Consider the following 21,918-nt stretch of genomic DNA (forward strand, 5'->3'; position numbering starts at 1 on the left):
AGGGAAACAACAAAGAATGAAAACCTCGGTTGTCTACTTTGAAAAAGTGCACCCTTAAAGTTCGGATTTTTATTTTTGAACAATAGCAAAAGATAAAAAAAAGATCCTTTCTTTAGTGTAATTTCAAAAAGTATTTTTAAGTAAAATTTAAAGATAATTTAGTTTGAATTAAATATAATTTTTTTATTAAAAAATCTTAAATTATGTTATAAAATATTTTATAATTATTTTTTAATAAAACATTTAAATAAAAAATAATCATAAAAATTGTTCAAAGAAATATGAGCTTTTGTTTTATCTTTTTTCATAATAATTATTTGTATTCTATCTCTTTTGGAGTCATCACACTATTTATAATAATAATAATAATAATATGTTATATAAATAATAATAATAATAAAAATAAAAATAATAATATGTTATATAAAAAATATACAAATATATATTTAGTATATTGTATAAATTTATTTTAAATATTTATTAAATAATTAATTTTAAATTATTGTACATATTAAAATTTTATTATAATATATATATATATATATATATATATATATATATATATATATATATATATATATATATATATATATATATATATATATATATACTCTTAGAAGATATATTTAATTCCCTTAACAAAATTAATTAAGTGACGTTCCATTATATATATACCAATATTTTTAGGATTGTGTATACATAATAAATAAAATAGAGCTTATAAAGAGAGTCTGGAGAGGGACAATCCTTGTTTAGGACATATAGAAATGTCTATCAACTAATTATAATACTTAACTTTAATTTAAAATTCCACAATGTCCATCGTGCCTAAACAGTGGCCAAAAATGACTAAACAGGAACACAAAATTAAAGTACCGTTTTATAAAAGGGATCGACACTTCAAATCCATCTGTGATGTCCATTCAAACTTCTAAGATAAGCTTTAATTATTTATTAATTACTTTTTTTTTCTTTTTTTTTTATGTATGGTAGTTAGCCGACATGATCAACACTTAACGAGATTAGCTTATTAGGATTAACATTAAAGCATAAAATTAAATACGTAGAAAGAATAGAAATGTACTCGGAACTGAAGGCTAAGAACACTGGCCTTCACACTTTTATTGATCAAACTTAAAAATATATTACTTAAGGGGTCGTTTTTTGCCTCCCCTACCAACCGAACATGAACAACTATTTAAAGGAAAACATTTTACAAAAGTTAAAAAATTGAACAGTGACTCCCGGGATTACCGGGATAAATTTTTTCCGCAAATTATGGATCTTGTCTTCTTCTTCTACAAACGGTGCCTCCCGAAATTCCGGGATAAGTATTTCTCGCACATTACGGATCTTGTTTCCTCTTTAAATCTTGAACTGGCTAGATGATGATGATCCAATGTCTTTTCTTGAAATTTTTTCAACCAAAGTGTCTTTGATTGCTTCGAAAATGTCTTCAATTCCGACATCACTTTGAGCGTCTTGTAGATAATCAGATGCCATAGTTGAATCTGATTTGTTTGATTTATTATCATCTACGAATTTAGACATAAAGTCTTTCTTCATTTCTTCAATGTATGCAGATATCATCTGCCCTTTTGATAAGTTCTTTGACCTCATTCGAATTTTTTTGGAGATATAATCAAAAAGGGACGGTGCTTCCGCTACTTATCGTTTTTCTTCATAAATGCTTATTTGCTGGTGTAGGAGGTCCATTGTCTCTTTCCCGAATCGCTCATTCGTTTCCTGATCTATTCTCATCATTTTATCCCAAAACTTATAATGGGATGATCTAAATAGACAAGGAATGTCTGTTTTGGTATAACCAAATTCAGGTATCTATTTCCAAATCCAGGGAATGGAAAATTCAGTAAAAAAGAAACATGAAACTATTCCTTCGATATATAAATTAGCTTCTTGTTTTTTCAGAAGCTAAGGGGATACCTTGCTCCATTTATCAAATAGGACCTTGATTTCTTCTGGTAAAACTTTTAGGCTAGGACCAAAGCAGTAAAACCAGTTTATGAACCAGTGGGGGATGTCTCCTCTATAGACATTCGCACATACCTTAATGAACCAGAAATGTTTATATTTATTATTCTCATAATTTAGTGCCTTAGTGAAGGCATCACAATAATCCCAATAATTAAATTTGTTTGTCGTTGTTTTATTAAACGACAATTCTCTTTCTTTAATTGAGGATATTCCCCATTCTTCTAAGGAAATTGTCTTTTTTATTATCATTTTGCTGAAATTATAAATTTCTTTATTTGCCCCAAACAAATGTGATATTTCACATGATCCACTTTGAATAAGTATTTGTTCGTAAAATATTCGGGACTTATAAGTCCTCGATGGTGTGGATGTATTATCCAAATACCTTTGCATTATTGTCCATGGCTCACTTTTCTATTTGAGGTCTTTTTCTTCTAGGAGAAATATAATTTCTTTATATTCATTTCTCATAAATCCAATATTATTAGATTCTGATTCTTCATCTCCCAGTATTCTGGCATACGTTAGATTGTCCTTTTGACTGTCCGTACTTTGGGAGAGATCCATTGCTATCAACTTTTGTTTACCATACTAAGATATGGTCTTTGGTGTTCTGCCTCGTCCTCTTCCTCTGATAGAGGAGGATCCTATTCCTCTATTAGAGAAAGATTCATAACCCCTTTCGCTCATTCCTATAAATTTAAAAATTCACGGGTCAAGAAATCAAGAAGATTATTATCTATCCATTTTGTGTATGTTATTTCAAAATCAAATGGGGCTAAATGAGCTTGCCATCTGGCGAACATTTGTTTTGATACATCATGTTTAAAGACTTTTTAAAACATGAATTTAGCTACATTGCAGTCTGTTCTTATAATAATTTTTTATTATATAAATCATCTTGGAATTTTAAAACACATTTGACTATTGCAAGAATTTCTTTGGCGACTGTCGCATAGTTGTTTTGAGAATTGTTCCATTTTCCTGAATGGAATCGGACAAGATAGACTTGTTTTTTTTTCTGGATCTAATTGAGTTAACATTCCTCCAAATCCTTTGTCAGAAGCGTCAGTCTCAATTACCTTTTCCCAATTTGGGTTACTTATCATTAGACAAGGAAGTACTTTTACTTTATTTTTAATTATTTTAATAACATCTGTATGATGGTTTGACCATGACTTTGGATTTTTCTTCAGCCTTTCATATAAGATTGATGTATCTTATGTTAGATTTTTATAGTATGGAGCCACATAATTGAGGCTGCCTAAATATCTTTGTAACTGTGTTTTATCAGTGATTATATTCGGGAATTTTTCCGCAAGTTCTATGTTTCTATTAATAGGAGTAATATTTCCATTTTCAATGATATGACCTAAAAGCCTTATTCTTGTTTTGAAAATATCCATTTTTTGTTTAGAAATTACTAATCCATTTTGAGTTATTATTGTTTTGAACATATTTAAATGTTTAAAATGGGTTTCAATTGTTTTTGAATAGACTAATATATCATCAATGTAAACAATTATAAATGTGCTATAAGGATTGAAGATATTATTCATAATTTTTTGAAATTCGGATGGAGCATTTTTTAATCCAAATGACATCACGTTCCATTCATAATGTCCTATAGGGACATTGAATGCTGTTTTATATCTATCAGATTTTTCAATCTGAATTTGCCAATATCCCGATTTCAAGTCAAACTTTGAGAATATTAAACTATCATATAGCCTATCTAATAGATCCTTTTTATTAGGAATTGGATGCCTAATCCATTTTAATACCTTGTTGAGGGGTTTGTAGTTTATTACTAACCTTGGTACGCCTCTTTCGATTTCTGAATGTTTGTTCACATAGAAAGCCGTACATGACCAGGGTGATTGTGATGGACTTATTAACCCCTTCTGTAATAGCGCATCTATCTCCTTTTTACATAATTCTAGATATTCTGAATTCATTTGGCAGAGTCTTGCCTTTGTAGGAATATTCTTTTCATTAAAAGATTCCTCATAGGGTAGTGAAACTATATGTTTATTTCTATCCCAGAATGCATTAGGATGTTCATTACAAATATCTATTGAAAGTTGGTCTTTTAGTAGAGCTATTTTTTCTTGTAATTTAGGATTTTCTAGTTGTTCATCTATTGTCATAAGACTTATTTCTTGTTTTAGAAAATATATTTGGTCTTGTTTTGCTTTGACATTATCATATATACTATGTAACATTTTAGTAAGTGGCTCCACAATAAATTCTAGAAAAATATCATGTTTTTGAAAAGTTTCTGTAATACCTTTATTATCAATCATTTTTATTGGGTAGATGGTGTTTAAAAATGGGGTACCAGGTATTACCTAATTTGATATATCTTTAGCAAGTATAAAACTTTGAGGAATGCACTTATTATCAGTACATATATAGGCTTTTGGAAGCTTATATTGGATTTGGAGTTTATCTCCACCTGCATGCCACAGGGTATGGCTTGTTTTATAAAAATACCTAGTGGGGATTAGTCCTTCTTGAATAACATTTAAATCTGCTCCGCTATCAACAAGGGCAGTAAATGACCTTGTATAATGATTATCTATTAGGAGAGATATTCTTATGTGCCATTTTTGGGATTTAACCATTTCTATTGTGGATAAAAAGTTTTCTGAGAAGATATTTTCTTCAATTTATGTTTTGTTGTCATTATATTGATTATTTTCGTGAGGTTTATCCTCAAGCTTAGTTATCATGAATTTTTGTACAATATTCTTCTTGTACAATATTCTTCTTTTTTAATATCTTAATTTCTTCTTTTAAATTATTAATTTCTTTGTAAAGATTTGTGAGAGTTGTATTCTCTTCTTTATTTTGAATCTTGTGTCTAAGTTGATTCATTACTTCACTCATAGTGTAAGATTTATTATGATTATTATAATTTAATATCTTTTTTTCTGACTCTTCTTCTTTAGAGGATAAAGTTTCTTCTTCAGAGTTAAACTGATCTATGATATGCATTCTTAATTCTGGGTCTTTAATGACTTTTAATAATTCAAAAGCATGATTTGATGTTAAAACATTAACTTTCATATCTGAAAATTGAGATATAATTCTATATAATTCTGATTTGTCAATATTTTGATCTAGGTTATTTGTTTCTTTTTTAGGGCAATTTAATCCTGATCGAAAAGGCTCACATTCGGAGTCTTCCGAGCTTAATTCAGAAATGTTTTCATTATCTAGATCATTTATTTTAGAATCACTAATTATTGAATTTGAATCAGATTCTTCAGATTCTAAGTTTTGTAAAGTTTGGATTATTAATCTTTTTGTGTCTTCTGGGATTTCAAGATTATTAATTTTTTTCTTTGCCCAACAGTATTTTGATGTGTGTCCAAATTTTCCACAGTTGTGGCATTTCCTATTATTTTTGAAATTTTTTGACTTGTGTTTAGATTTTTCATCCCTCCTCTCATTTTTTATGTCTGAGTATTTTTGGGATGGTTTTCTATATTTATGAAACTTATTATATTTCACCCTTTTCTCTTTTCCAGATGTCGGACTATCTATACCAAATTGTTGGCAGAATTGACCTAATTGTTGTCTTTCACTTTGACTCTGTCTTTTAATTTGTTGGTTTAACCTTATTTCATTACATAAGGCTAGCCCTTCTTGTATACAAGTATCTATTAATACACCATATGTATAGGTTTCATATGGTATCATTGAATGACTCCTTTTGAGGTTCCTAACTCTTTCAGCAAATAGGCTAGGAAGGCCGTCAATAAATTTTGATTTCCAATGTACATTATTACATTCTGGGAGTTCCATAACTCTACTTAGAAAGGTACCTTTATACCATCTAAAATATGAAAGTGTCTTACACCTTAGATTTTGTAATAATGTTCTAATTGTATCACTATTATCACTGAACCTTCCCGTGAAGTGCTCAATGATGTTAATCGCTAGTGTATAAACCGCATGTTCAGTTAGACCATTGTTTTCTTGTTTTACAGTGTTGAGAATAGAATCCCTATTTTTTTGGGAAAAATAATTATCCCACCAACCTTTTAATTGTCCAGTAAATCCAGCAACAATCATTGTTGCTATTGTTTTATCACTATTTTTACTATTTTTACAAACTGTTGAGTACATTAACATTCTATGTACTGTATTATAAATTTGTTTGTTTGAATATCCATCAATATTCCATTCATATATTTTGTTTCCTGAATAACTAATATCAATTGTATCTGTGTATTCTTCATGTAAAACATCCATTGGTGTTGGTCTATTATAGTAAAATTTACTCTGTATAGGCTTATCAACCTATTTATTAATTTTATTAATCTGGTCTCTGTTTTCTTTGTCTAAGGTTTTAATACTTAGCCTGCTAAATTTTTCTTTAAGAATTTTTTTAAATTCTTGCATTGGCCTTTGTTTGAAATCAGATATGATTGGAGGTGGTTGGAAGGTTGGTAAAGCTTCTTTTTTCTTTCGGGTTTATTTTTAACGCACCTGGTTTAATTTCATTTATTGATTTTATTAATTTTTCAATTTTGTTTTATATGGATTGTAATTGTTCTCCTAGAATATTTAGGAACATACTTATGTAATTTTGTTGTTCAAACATATTAATATGCTTGCATGTTATTGGGAGTGTATCATTTTCAATTAGCGTTTTGTATGGCGCGAAATTTATTATTTTCTCTCCCTTTTCAATATGGAAAGGTTGTTGAGGTGGATATGTCCCTAAATAGGTTTTCTCTGATTCTAATTTAAAGGTTCTTTCAATTACCGATATATAATTTTTTACATAGGTGCTTATGAACCAAGAGATAAAAGGGATTAAAGCATTTTTAGCATTACAGAATCCATAAAATTCTTTTTCAAATTGTTTTATTTCTGAACTGTAAAAACTTTCAAAGAACCATTTTCTGAATTGGGTATGTAAGAATAGATAGAAAGAGAATAATATTGTGTACATCTTTATTCAATGTAGTAAAGGTATTTATACTTAAATTACATTAACAATATAAGTAAACTATAATATAATATAATAATATATCAATATAATATATTATTATATTATATACACTAACACCCTCCCTCAAGCTCAAGGTGAAAGAGCATTGAGCATCTTGAGATTGGAGACTAAATCTTGAAAACGTTGAGGAGGATGAGATTTGGTAAAAATGTCAGCAATCTGAGCTTGCGAAGAAATGGGAATCAATTGTATGGTACCATTAACGACATGATGGCGTGTCAGATGACAATCTATTTCTATATGTTTGGTACGTTCGTGAAATACATCATTATGAGCAATCTGCATTGCACTATTATTATCACATAAAAGTGGAATAACAACGGATGAAGGAACACCCATATCTTGAAGTAACCATTGTAGCCAGAGAAGCTCAAAGGTAGTATCTGCAAGAGCACGATATTCAGATTCTGTACTAGAACGAGAAACAACAGTTTGTTTCTTACTTCTCTATAAAATGAGAGATGTGCCAAGAAAGAAACAATAACTAGTAGTGGATCGACGATCAGTTGGATCACCTGCCCAATCAGCATCAGAGTATGCTCGTAACTCTAGAGGAGAAGAGTGAGCAAAATGTAGTCCATGAAATAAAGTTCCTCTAATGTATCGTAATATATGAAGAACGACAGAAAAATGAGTTGTACGAGGAGATGACATAAATTGACTCACGATATGGACATCATATGCAATATCTGACCGAGTGACAGTAAGATATATAAGACTACCAACTAGTTGTCGATAAAGTGTTTCATCACTTAGTGGAGTACCATCAGTAGCAGCCAAATGTTCTGTGGAGTCAAAGAGTGTGCTAACAACTTTTGTGTCAGTAATACCAGCCTGAGATATGAGATCAATTGCGTACTTAGCTTGTGATAAATAGTAACCGGATTTGTCAGAAGCTATTTCAAGTCCCAAGAAATAACTTAATTGTCCAAGATCTTTCATTTCACATTGTTGATGTAGAAAATTCTTGACATCACGGATTCCATTTGTGTCATCACCAGTAATTATCATGTCATCCACATAAAGTAAAAGTAAGGTACAACCTTGATCTGTTTTGCGCAAAAACAATGCATGATCATAAGAGCTGAATTTCAAACCAAGATTACCAATGGTGTAACTAAATTTGGCGAATCACTCCCTAGGAGCTTGTTTGAGACCATAAAGAGCTTTGCGGAGTCTACAAACTTTATTTAGAGGATGACCATACCCAGGTGGAGGTTGCATATACACTTCTTCTGTTAGTTCACCATTAAGAAATGCATTTTTTACATCCATTTGAAATAGTTGCCATCTTTTGCTAGCAGCTACTGCAATGAGGCTACGAACCGAGGTCAATCGAGCGACAGGAGCAAACGTTTCCTCATAATCAATACCATATTCTTGAGTATATCCCTTAGCAACAAGACGAGCTTTATATCGTTCAACTGAACCATCTGCTCGTGTCTTAATTTAAAAAACCCATTTACAACCAACGACTGACTTATGTGAAGGTAAATCAACCAAGTCCCAAGTTTTTGTCTTGGTAAGTGCTTGCAATTCTTATACCATTGCTTGCTTCCATAAAGGGTTAGAGTTGGCCTCGCGAAAATTACGAGGTTCATAGAGAAAGACAATAGTTGAGTACACATGAAAGTTGCGAAGACAAACAGAAGGTTGACTTACAAGATTGATACGACGAGGAGGTGGTGGTGGTGGTGGTGATAGTGATGATGGTGGTGGAAAACAAGAAGATTCTTGAATGATATGATCAGATGAGGTATGTGCCGGATTTTGAGATGGAGAAGATGTCGATATAGGAAATGCAGATGGAGTTGATTCGCATGAGTTGTTAAATGGTCCTACACAAGAAATGTCAGGAAATAGAGGTATGGTAGGATCACGAAAAAATTGAGTAGGAGGTTCATTGACTCTAAATTTAGATATAGTTGAAAACATCTTATGTTCCCAAAATGATACATGACGAGAGATACGAAGATGTTGAGACAATGGATCCCAACACCTGTATCCTTTGCGCTCGATTCCATAACCTAAGAAACAACATAATCGAATTCGAGGTTCTAATTTATTGTATTCATGAGGTTGTAATAAAACAAAACAAACACATCCAAAAACTTTGAGAGTTTGATAATTCAGAGCTCGATTAAAAAGACATTCAAAAGGAGAGATGTTACTTATGACATGAGAAGGAATGCAATTGATAGTATAAACAACTGTGAAAGCTGCTTCTCCCCAAAAGTTATAGGGACAAGAAGACGAGATGAGAAGGGATCGAACAACATTAAGAATGTGTCTATGTTTTCGCTCTGCCCGACCATTTTGTTGAAAAGTTCCAGGACAAGATCTTTGAATAATTGTGCCCTCTTGTGCTAGAACTCTATGAATTTTGTTTCTTTGTATTACATGTCATTATCAGTGCGCAATATTTTAATTTTGGAGGAAAATTGAGTCTGAATCATATTAGCAAACCGAATATAAATTGAGGACAATTCAGACCTATTACACATCAAATAGATCCATGTATAACAAGAAAAATCGTCAATAAATATCACATAATATTTTAAACCACCCATAATATTATGTGGTGCAGGACCCCAAATATTAGAGTGAATCATATCAAAAGGTGCTAAGGATTTAGAATCATTAGGAAAAAAAGGTAAAGCGTGTCCTTTAGAGAGCTCACAAGAAACACAATCAAAAGTTTCAGTCTTAATAGGGCCTAAAGAACCACTAGAAATTAAAGAACTCAAACGATCTTTAGAAGGGTGACCTAATCGAGAATGCCAAATTTGAGAAGTGATAGCTCCAACAAAATATTGTGATGGAAGAGATAGAGAAGTGAGTTCAAACAATCGTCCAACCTTACGTCCCGTTCCAATGATTTTATTTGTTTGAGGATCTTGGACAACACAACCATTACTCGAAAAAGTTATGTTAAAACCGAGATCACATAGTTGTCCAACAGAAATAAGATTTAACGAAAGTTTTGGAACAAAAAATGTTTCAGGTAAGGACAATATAGAAGTTTGAGCGGTACCAATAGTTTGAACATTCAAAGTAATATTATCAGCAGTATGAACAACATACGTGTTGGCTTTGATTATTGGATCTTTCTAAGAACAACTATGAAGATATGAAACTCTGGAAAATAGATATTTGCTAAAGAGGAAAAAGTCTTGAAAATCTTAAGTGTTGTATATTCAACCTTTACAAACCATCCTTATATAGGAGTAATTAGCCTAGAACCCTAAATTGCTTATACATACAGGCTCAAGCCCATTAATAATTAAATATACCATAATGGTATAAAAGACAATATAATAATATAATATATTATATTGTATAATATAATAATATGTCAATATAATATATTATTATATACACTAACAACAATAAAGGCCTACAACTTTCAATTTTCTGACAATCAATGCTTAAACTCACAATACGGAATAATAGGCTTTCTAGTGGATGTGAGAAAAGATGATTCAGAAGTCATATGATTACAACATCCTGAATCAAAAAACCATAAGGTAGAAGTACCTGGTGTGGCAGATAACACTGAAGAAGATGGCAATGGAGAAGATGTAGTACCAAGATTTGATTGAAGTTTTTGTATGAGTGATTGAATGTCTGTAAGAGAAAATTTAGGAAAAGTGTTCTCTAATGAAGTACCTGTGACATCAGCAACGATAGAGAATGCAAACTTGGAAAACTTCTCCATTAAATTGAATTAATGTGAACATCAATGTTCAAAAATAAATACACAAACCTTAAATGGTCATAAACCTTAGAGTCTAGAATCTGATACCAAGTAAGAATAAATAAAAAGAAAATAATATTGTATACATCTTTATTCAATTCAATATCTTTATTCAATTCAATGTAATAAAAATATTTATACTTAAATTACATTAACAATATAAAGAAACTATAATATAATATAATATATTATAGAATATAATATATTATAATATATTATATAATATAATATATTATATTATATTATATAATATAATAATATATCAATATAATATATTATTATATTATATACACTAAACTATAACCCGGTTTTTTAATTAATTATATATATATATATAATTTGATTTTTAATGATCCCTGCAAACTATATATTTTATATATTTTTATAATAAAATTCATTTAAGTAAAAATAATAAAAAGAGAGAAATAAAAATTATGTACAAACAGGAATAGCCAAAATAAGAAACGGTAAAATAAGATCTCAAATGCACATGAAACTCACATATAGCAAGTTATCCTGAAGGGGAAGATGTCATAAGAGGTCAATCCATGAATGGGGCTCGTGGGGTATACAATTTAGCTGATATTTGGGCTTATTGGTTAATATTAGTTAATTGATTGGGTATTGAAATACAAATTTAGTCAATTTATATTGTCTTTTTTAAATTATAATAAAAAAAAAAATTTAATTTTTTTTACCCCACTAGAGTGTTCCATTTGAAAAAGTCAATCTAAAATATCAAAATGACACGAGTTTGGAAGGGTAACAAAGTGCTAGGACTATGGGTGTAATTCTCCTTATTTTAAAATAATAATAAATTAACTTGTTTTTGGGCAATGGCAACAGTTTCATCGACTCTATATTTCTGATCATGAACCCGATCGAGTACCTTATATTTATGCCTATATATATCATTCATTCGCTATAAAATGTCCGAACCCTTTAGCTGTGTACCTGTGTCTAAGATTTTTTTTTTTTCCCTCGGGGCACTTGAGGTCTTTAAACAAAAATTACGAAAAGTTAAACTTAAAAAAAAGGGATGTGGTCGTTTAAAAGTTATTGATATTTGAGAGAAGCTCAACTTTAAAATTTATTTTGTTATGGTGTCTGGAATTCTTTCTTTTTCTCTTTTTATTATATAGGTTTCATAATTTATGTTGTTTTTATAATATTATGATATTTTCTTTATTGGAAAATCGGTGATGTCGGTTAGTGAACTCATTCATAATTTTGAAAATCTCCAAGCTTGTTAAAAATTGATTTTATTTTATGTTTTTTTTGTTATTGAGATTTTTGGCTTTTGTTTCCATTGTTGCTCCTCAATTCTTGATCTCTTTGTATTTGGTGAAAAGATGGACACTAATGTTTTTTTATTATTTTTGTCGTTATGTTTAAACAACTATTATATATATATATCATATTGTATTCACCTTTTAAAAAATAATATAATCATATTTTCACAGATGATGAAAAAAAAAACCTAATATATATATATATATATATATATATTATTATTATCATTATTATTCATATTAATGAAAGCTAGTTCCGATAAATTATGTAAGATATACTTATCAAGATGAATTAGTTTGGGATTAGTTTGGGTTTTAAGAAGAGTGCATGACTTTGAAGAAATATTGGATTTTGTTATTCAATTGTATCTATACATTTAAAAATAACTAATATTATTTAGAATATTTATTTTATACCAAATTAAACTTAAGACGAAAAAATCTCATATTATAAAGGATTATGGGTGCAATTGACTTAGAAATTATATTGCAAGTTAAAAATACACTAGTGAAAAATGGGCTTTTATCAACAAAATTATCGAGAAATTTGTTCTCGAAAAGAAGAAATCTTTCGTTATTAAAAATAAATTCCGAAAGGTGTATAAAACTTTCGGTATTACGAGTTTTCACCGAAAGTTTTTCAAAAAATCCTCGGTTTTGATTTTACCAAAAAAATAGAAAATAATTTTAAGTGTTAGAATGAGAGTATTTACAAAAGTTTTCAAAAAACCCTCGGTTTTGACTCTCCAAAAAAAATATAAAATAATTCTAAGTGTTGTGGTGAGGTATTTACAAAGGTATTTCAAAAAAGTCTCAGTTTTGACTCTACCCAAAAAACAGAAATAGTTTAAGTGTTAGTATGGAGTATTTGCGAAAGTTTTTCAAAAAACCATTAGTTTTCACTCTCCCCAAAAAACAAAAAATAATTCTAAGTGTTGGGATGAGGGTAATTGCGAAAGTTTTTACCCTCGGTTTTGACTCTCCCCAAAAAACATAAAATCATTCTAAGTGTTGGGATGGGGGTATTTGCGAAGGTTTCCAAAAAACCGAGGACTCTCCCCCAAAAAACAAAAAATAATTATAAGTGTTGGGATGGGGGTATTTGCGAAGGTTTAAAAAAACCCCTCATTTTTTACTTTAAAAAAAACTTAAAATAATTCTAAGTGTTGGGATGGGGGTATTTGCGAAGTTTTTCAAAAAAACTTTCGGTTTTGACTCTCCCTAAAAAAACTGAAAATAATTCTAAGTGTTGGGGTGGGGATAATTGCCAAAGTTTTTCAAAAAACCCTCGGTTTTAACTCTAAAAAAACAGAAAATAATTCTAAGTGTTGGTGTGAGGTATTTGCAATGGTTTTTCAGAGAACCCTCGGTTTTGACTCACTCCGAAAAAAATCTAAAAACATCTAAGTATAGGAAAAGGGTATTTCCGAGAGATATTCACATATCTCTCGGTTTTGTCTCTTCCCCCAAAACAATTTGTTAAGGTCAGTACAAAGAGATATATAAAAATTTCTTGATTTTGAATGTACGTACCGAAAGTTAATTGATTTTTTTTCGGTATTGACCCTCTCTTTGAATTGATTTTTCACTTTCTTAGTTTGTCTAAACTCCTAAGCACATCAAGTGTGTGTTATTTTTTAAGAATAAGGATTGTGTTTAATTTTATAAGTGTATATGATTGTGTTTGATTATATAAAGAAGTGTATATGTATGTTTATGTTTGATGATAATAAGGATGTGTGTAGAGTTTGATTATAAGGATGTGTTTGGATTGTGTAATGTTTTAAGGATATCAAATGTGTAAAATTAATGTTGTTCAAGGTTATTAGAAAGTGAAACACCAATCAAATTAACAAATTATGAAGTGGTAATACTGAGAGATACACCATTAACTTTCGGTATTTGACCTCTATACCGAAAGATGTTTAGAAAGCTTTCGGTATTACCACTTCATATTTGTTAATTTAATTGGTGTTTCACTTTATAATCTAAACTCATAACTAAGCTAATAATGTGTGTGTTATTTTTTAAGTTGAGGAATTGTGTTTAATTTTATAAGTTTATATATATGATTGTGTTTGATTATAAAAAGAATTGTATAAATATATATGTATGTTTGTTTGTTTGTGTTTGATGATAATTAGGATGTTTAAAACTAGATGGATGTGTTTGTAGTTAAAAAATCTAAAGTTAAAAGCGAAAGATTTAAGTATATCTTTCGTTAATAGTCTTCAAAACCGAGAGATATACTAAAATCTATCGGTTTTTCTCTTTTTAAAATTTGTGTATAATCTGTCAAATCGAGATATTTAGAAATATCTCTAGAAATTTAGGAAATGATAAAAACTGAAAGATATACACAAATATCTCTGTTTTTTCTCTTTTTAAAATTTGTGTATAATTTGTCAAAATCGAGAGATTTAGACACATCTCTTGGAATTTAGGAAATGGTCAAAACTGAGAGATATACACAAATCTCTCAGTTTTTCTCTTTTTAAAATTTGTGTATAATCTGTCAAAACTGTGAGATTTAGACATATCTCTCCGAATTTAGGAAATGATCAAAACCGAGAGATTTTCATATCTCTCGGTAATATCCTTCCATTGTTACCTAGACATTTTTTTGATTATCTCTTGGTAATAACTCCTCTTTCTCAAACTTTACTTTATTACTATTGTCTCCTTAACAAGATAAACCATTTCAAATCATTTAATTCCATTGACCCAGTTCGAAATAATCTCAAGGTTCAGATAAAGAGATCAAATTTCAATCTATCATAAACAGAAACATCAGCTTTGACGATAATAATAAGAGATGAAATGTATTTGGTTTCTTGAAGTTTTATGTTAATCAGATTTCAAACATTGCAGTCTCCTTTCTATAATCCAAAAGTTCAGATGATGAGAAACATATATGAAGTGAGCAAAGAGAGAAAACATAGGATTTACCGGATGATGAGAAACATATAAGATTCTTGAATATTAAGCAAACTAGCGAAGGCCGCCGATGAGGAAGACGTATTTGTCCGACGTTGTAACTCGCCAGCCGAATCTGTAAAAATGAAACATGATTGTTGCGAACTAGCGAAGGCCACCAACGAGAAAGAATTTTTCCGATGTCGAATCTGTAGAAAGAAGGCCTACTATGTCGCGATTATGAAGGTATGAAGTTTTCCGATCTTCTGTAGAGAGAGGCAAATTGAACTGAAGAAAAAAAATATAGAACTGCTCTTTTAATTAAGTAAAAAATTTACATATTTTTTTAATCCAAATCCAATCCGAAATATACTTAATCCGAATTTATCCAATTCGAATTTAATTCAAACCGAAATAGTGAATCCAATTTAATAATGCGGATTCGGTTCGGATTGGATTTTAGATTAATCCATCCAATGCTCACCCCTAGTAGGCCAAAATTTCGTTTCATTAAAACCACATGTCAAGCAATAAAACCTACTGATCAGTTCAAGAAATAATAAAAGAAAAATTATGTACTTACATAGCTAAAATTAATCCGAAATTCTATAAAATGAAAACATGAATTAGATGCAAAATCACTCTTACATATACTAAAGTTGAATATATATAGGTTTCAGTCATGGAAGAACAAGTCAAGTTGCAAATACATCTGGACATATAATGATTTTTTTTTTTATTAATTTTATTTGATCATGAACAGTCTATTGATCTTAGCATATACATTAGATGTAATGACTTAAAATAGTTATCACCACAAAACATTGCAGGGTGAGAAAGAGATACAATTATGAAACATGTTCTTTTATTGATTGACAAATCATTAAATCCAATAGAACAAATAATTTTTAATACATTCACATATAATATACAACAATAAAACATTATAAATAATATTTTACTTTGGAAAAAATAACAATTATCTTGTAGTTTTGAATCTCATGATTTCTGTTTTCCTTCCTTCTTCAACTTCATTGATAATATGAGTACAATGTGCAAGATGGTCACCACAAATGTAGGCGTCAACTTGTCCCAATAAGATGGACAAAGTTTCACAAATAAATAATTAACGACCTTATTGAATAGATATATTTTGATTGCAACAGGTTATTTGAGCTTTAACTTCATGAAGCCTTCTTTTATTATTGTTTTGTAACCAAAAACTGCATCAATAAACATAAGTGATAAGCATATATATATATATATATGATCAAGTACTATATAATATAAATAGGTTAAATTACTTACTTGGAATGGGGTGAAAATAGACTGAACTATCTATATTTAGTAATGAATTAGTGGTGGAGGTGAAGAGGAATAGTAATATGAAGGAGGTGGTGAAGGGATGGGGGTGGTGGAGACTTGTAGTAGTAAGGAGGTGGAGGAGATGGGAATGGTGGTGGTGGAGACTTATAATAATAAGGAGGTGGAGGAGATGGGGATGGTGGTGGTGGAGACTTGTAGTAGTAAGGAGGTGGAGGAGATGGGGATGGTGGTGGTGGTGACTTGTAGTAGTATGGTGGAGGAGGAGATGAGGATGGTGGTGGTGGAGACTTGTAATAGTAAGGAGGTGGAGGAGATGGGGATGGAGGTGGTGGAGATTTGTAGTAGTACGGTGGTGGAGGAGACGGGGATGGGGGAGGAGGTGACTTGTAATAGTAAGGTGGGGGAGGAGACGGAGAAGGTGGAGGAGGTGACTTGTAATAGTAAGGTGGTGGAGGAGATGGTGATGGTGGTGGTGGAGACTTGTAGTAGTATGGTGGCGGAGGAGATGGGGATGGTGGCGGAGGTGATTTATAGTAGTATGGTGGGGGTGGAGATGAGAATGGTGGTGGAGGAGATTTGTAAAAGTAAGGTGGTGGAGGTGACAGTAAAGGTGGTGGATGTGATTTATAGTAATAAGGTGGTGGTGCAGATGGTGATGGTGGTGGAGGAGACTTGTAATAGTACGGTGGTGGAGGAGATGGAGATGGTGGTGGAGGAGATTTGTAATAGTAAGGGGGTGGAGGATTTGGTGACGGTGGTGGAGGAGATGGGGATGGTGGTGGTGGTGACATGTAGTAGTATGGTGGAGGTGATTTAAATGCATAAGTTGGAGGAGGTGGTGGTGATTTATAGTAGTAGACTGGGGGAGGGGGAGGAGGCGATTTGTAATAATATGGTGAAGGAGTAGGCTTTGGCTTAGGCTTCTCACACTCTTTCGAAGGAGTCTTTGAGGCATAGGCAAAAGGCTCGGCAGAGAGAACAACTTCATATTCAGTCTTGGACTTCACCTTTAACTTGGCACCCTTAATTCCCCAATGGAGGTTTGTCGGGACATTACATGTCGAACCTTTAGGTGGTGCATGGAGCTTGGCTTTGCATGCCTCAACTCCATATTTCTTGTAATCAAAGCCATCAAGCGTGACTGCAAACTTTCCATTTATCTTAGTTGTACCATAGGCCAAAATTTCTTTTTTACCAACTGTACATGTCACTTCTACTTTAGCACCTGTTCATAAACAACGAATAATATTGTTAAAAAAAAAATTCTTTAACAACATAAACATAGCAAATGTATAGATCCAACTAGCTATTTATTATAAAATTATTGTGACTTAGTTTTTTAATATAAATTTTCTAAAGAACTAAATATTACATTTTAAGAAAACAAAAAGATAAACCAGAAAACAATTAACTCTTTTATTTACTATTAATTAATAACATATAATTAATCCTTTATAAAAATATGAGATATTAATGTATTAAGAACTATACAAAATAAATTATTTTGTAAAACAACAAGTATCAAATAGTAAATTAATAGAAAAATAACAAGCGAAGTGTTTGTCACATGATAAATGATGTAAATAACAATATGGTTACCTTTGAGATGTTTCTTGTCATGAGATTTCTTTGGGTATGTCCAATCATAGCATTTATAACAGTAAACTTTTCCAACAACTTTTACGACCAAAGGACGGTAAGAGTGAGGAGGATAGTAAGAAGTGGGTGGTGGAGACTTGTAATAGTACGAAGGAGGAGGTGGTGATTTATAAAGGTAGGTTGGAGATGGTGGGGGTGGAGAGTTGTAATAGTAAGGCTTTGGTGGAGATTTATATGGAGGAGGTGGAGATTTGTAAATGTAAGGTTTTGCTAGAGATGGGGATGGAGGAGGCGGGGATTTGTAGTAATATGGTGGTGGAGGAGATGGTGACGGAGGAGGAGGGGACTTGTAGTAGTATGGAGGAGGAGGAGATGGTGAAGGTGGAGGAGGGGACTTGTAGTAGTATGGAGGAGGAGGAGAGGGTGAAGGTGGAGGAGGGGACTTGTAGTAGTATGTAGGAGGAGGAGATGGTGAAGGTGGAGGTGGGGACTTGTAGTAGTACGGAGGAGGTGGAGATGGTGAAGGTGGAGGTGGAGATTTGTAATAGTACGGTGGAGGAGGAGACGGAGATGGTGGTGGCGGAGATTTATAATAGTATGGTGGAGGTGGAGACGGGGAAGGAGGAGGTGGAGATTTGTAGTAGTAAGGTGGAGGAGGGGAAGGTGAAGGCGGTGGAGGAGACTTGTAGTAGTAAGGTGGAGGAGGGGAAGGTGAAGGCGGTGGAGGAGACTTGTAGTAGTAAGGTGGAGGAGGGGAAGGTGAAGGCGGTGGAGGAGACTTGTAGTAGTAAGGTGGAGGAGGAGACGGGGAAGGAGGCGGTGGAGATTTGTAATAGTATGGAGGAGGTGGTGATGGAGAAGGTGGAGGAGGTGATTTGTAGTAGTAAGGTGGAGGAGGTGAAGGAGACGGCGGTGGTGGAGAGTTGTAGTAGTAGGGTGGAGGAGGAGATGGGGAAGGAGGTGGTGGAGATTTGTAATAATATGGAGGAAGTGGCGATGGAGAAGGTGGAGGAGGGGATTTATAATAATAAGGTGATGGTGGAGATGGGGATGGTGGGGGAGGCGACTTATACTCGTAAGGGGGAGGTGGAGAAGCGTAGACGTAAGGGTCGGCAGAAACCGAAGTATTTAAAAGCGTCGCTAAAGCCATAGCGAGAAGCAAATGTGGCCGGAGACGGCCGCCACCTTGAGCTCTCATGGTGGTGGATAGAGAGCTCTCTATCTTGTACTCTAAAAGAGAGATAGTGAGTTATGACTTGGGAGAAAAGGATGTGATCAAGTAGGTTTTTATAGGAAGCTAGTAAGGAGTGTTTAAGTCTTTGTTTTAATTAGTTTGATTAATAATGTGTAAATGTGATGGCTCTCCAGCTGGAAATAACAATAATGTTCCTTCCTCAAAGGCATTAAAAATAACGATTGAAATTGATTCCCCAATTGAATTCATATAAATTTTTTAGTCGGTAGATGTTCATAAGAGAATAAGTCACCTGCTACCATTTTCAACTTAATCGATAATATTAAATCCAATTAATAAGTTTCATCAAACCTATTCTATTCTTTAATAAATCCCACTACTCATGCATATCTATATAGTTGGATAAGAATATGTAGTTAAATTAAATTGGGCAAGCATAAAGGCAAGGGAATGTGGTTTCTTAGTTGTTGAATTGTATGGTATGGTATTGTATTGAATTGAATTTAATTTAATTGATGGAAAAATTATATTTGAAAATGTTATGTTACATATTGACATTATTGGGTGTTATTTCTTAATATATGAAATTCCATGTGCAAGCAATAAGTGAAGATGGTTCGAGGCTAGGCTTTTCTACCTGCATTTTGAGGGCATCAAAGGAAAACAAATCATATACACTTCACCTCAATAAAAAGAAAGATGTGATTAATTTAATTAAATTTGAATTCTTCATTATTGAAGCATGGAAATAATTTCTTGTATCTCTAACCAGCATGTGGAATGTGGATGGCAGCAAATTAAGTCAAATGATACCTCATATTTATGTACATACCTCCATCTTCTTAACAAATAATATATAGAAATTATCAAATAAACTTATATTTCACGAGGGTGTTTATTTTAGTAAATACATGGATGGAGATGATAAAATTATAAAGTGTTTTTTAATTTTAACGCCGAAGACAACCAGTGTGCGTGAAAAAGAAAACGTTATTCAAACAAACCATTACAACAAATTATTGTTTTATATTGTGAATGTTAATTGTGATAGAATCGGCTTTATCGATAGAGACGGGGTCTGGCTAAAAGAATGGAGGCTTATGAAAAACGGTTTGAAAAAAATCCTGTTAGGGATATAATTCGCTTTCTATTCTACGCAAACTTGTGTAAACACTTGAAACGGATTCAAGGCGGAATTGTTTACTTGGGTTTGAAGCACAAGATGAAATATGAAAAGATGACAAAAGAAGAACACAACAGTTTGTTTATGGATGTTCGGAGAAACTCTTCTACGTCACCCTTTCTTCCATCCACCGGAAGGATTCACTATAAGATGATTAGAATCAAATACAGTTTACACACACTTAGCTCACTATTGAACAAAACACTTTCTGTTCAATTAATGAAGACGAATATCACTCAGCTAAAGGTGCTTTGATTCTAGCTCTCTCTCTCTCGATTCACACACAGTACAATCAGAAAGAAGTTTCGCAGTTTGAATTCAGTAAGCAAGATGATTGAGTAGTTTCTCTCTCTGCAAAATCAGATTGCTTGTTCGTTGTATAAGGCTCTGGTTCAAGTCACTAGGTAAGGTGCTTCGTCCGTTGTCCTTAGGATTGATTAAATACTGAACAGGAGCTAACGGTCGAAACTTCAAGAATGATACGTGGCACTCTTCCATTGGAAAGCCTCCATTGTACACAACAGGTTCTGAGCACAAGGATCGTGGCCGTACAGAACTGGTAGTGCGCCGAATATTCCACAAGGGATGTACCTGCAAAACGGGTAATGTGAGGAAAATTATTTTACGTGGCATTCCTTGATTGGATGCATATAGCTGCTGTACTAATCTTCACTAGAAAGTGGAGCAAAAGTAGGGTACAACTATAGCACATGGGTAGGAGAAATGCTAGATTCAAGCGTACTACTTAAACTGAGCATTAGACGTATTTCAGTTAGACGGATTGTGAAAATCAGTCTAATGAAATAGGTCATCTCCTTCTAATAGAAAAACGTCTATTAGACCGCCTGATCTAATAGAATTAGACTCGCGTATAATTATCCAATAACCATTAGACCGGTACGTCTAACTCCACTGAGTTAGACTACACGTCTAATTCCGGTTCTACCTCAGACTTGTCTGAAGGAGTTAGACGCACGTCTAACTTTCACTAATTAGACTACCCGTCTAATTATCCAATAACCATTAGACCGATACGTCTAACTCCACTGAGTTAGACTACACGTCTAATTCCGGTTCTACCTCAAACTTGTCTGAAGGAGTTAGACGCACGTCTAACTTTCACTAATTAGACTACCCGTCTAATTATCCAATAACCATTAGACCGGTACGTCTAACTCTACTGAGTTAGACTACACGTCTAATTCTGGTTCTACCTCAGACTTGTCTGAAGGAGTTAGACGCACGTCTAACTTTCACTTTCTATTAGACTACACGTCTAACTCCGATGAGTCAGACTGTACGTCTAATTCCGAAAATCAATTAGACTACCCGTCTAATTACTAACATATTAGACTACACGTCTAACTTCGATGAGTTAGACTGTACGTCTATTTCTATTAGGCTTACGTCAAATTCCGTGTATTCATTAGACCATCCGTCTAATTCTTTACACGTCTATTAGACTACACGTCTAAATCCGATGAGTTAGACTATACGTCTAATTCTATTAGACTCACATCTAATTCCGTGTATTCATTAGACCATCCGTCTAATTCTTTACACGTCTATTAGACTACGCGTCTAACTTCGATGAGTTAGACTGTACGTCTAATTCTATTAGACTCA

General features: G+C 32.4%; 1 pseudogene; it reads right to left on the bottom strand.

Moving 5' to 3' along the window:
- Positions 1–16,333: 16,333 nt before the first annotated feature.
- LOC124921813 lies at positions 16,334–19,133 on the bottom strand (annotated as a pseudogene).
- Positions 19,134–21,918: the final 2,785 nt, after the last annotated feature.

Source organism: Impatiens glandulifera, chromosome 1 (assembly GCF_907164915.1).
Source record: "Impatiens glandulifera chromosome 1, dImpGla2.1, whole genome shotgun sequence".
NCBI classification, from domain to species: domain Eukaryota; kingdom Viridiplantae; phylum Streptophyta; class Magnoliopsida; order Ericales; family Balsaminaceae; genus Impatiens; species Impatiens glandulifera.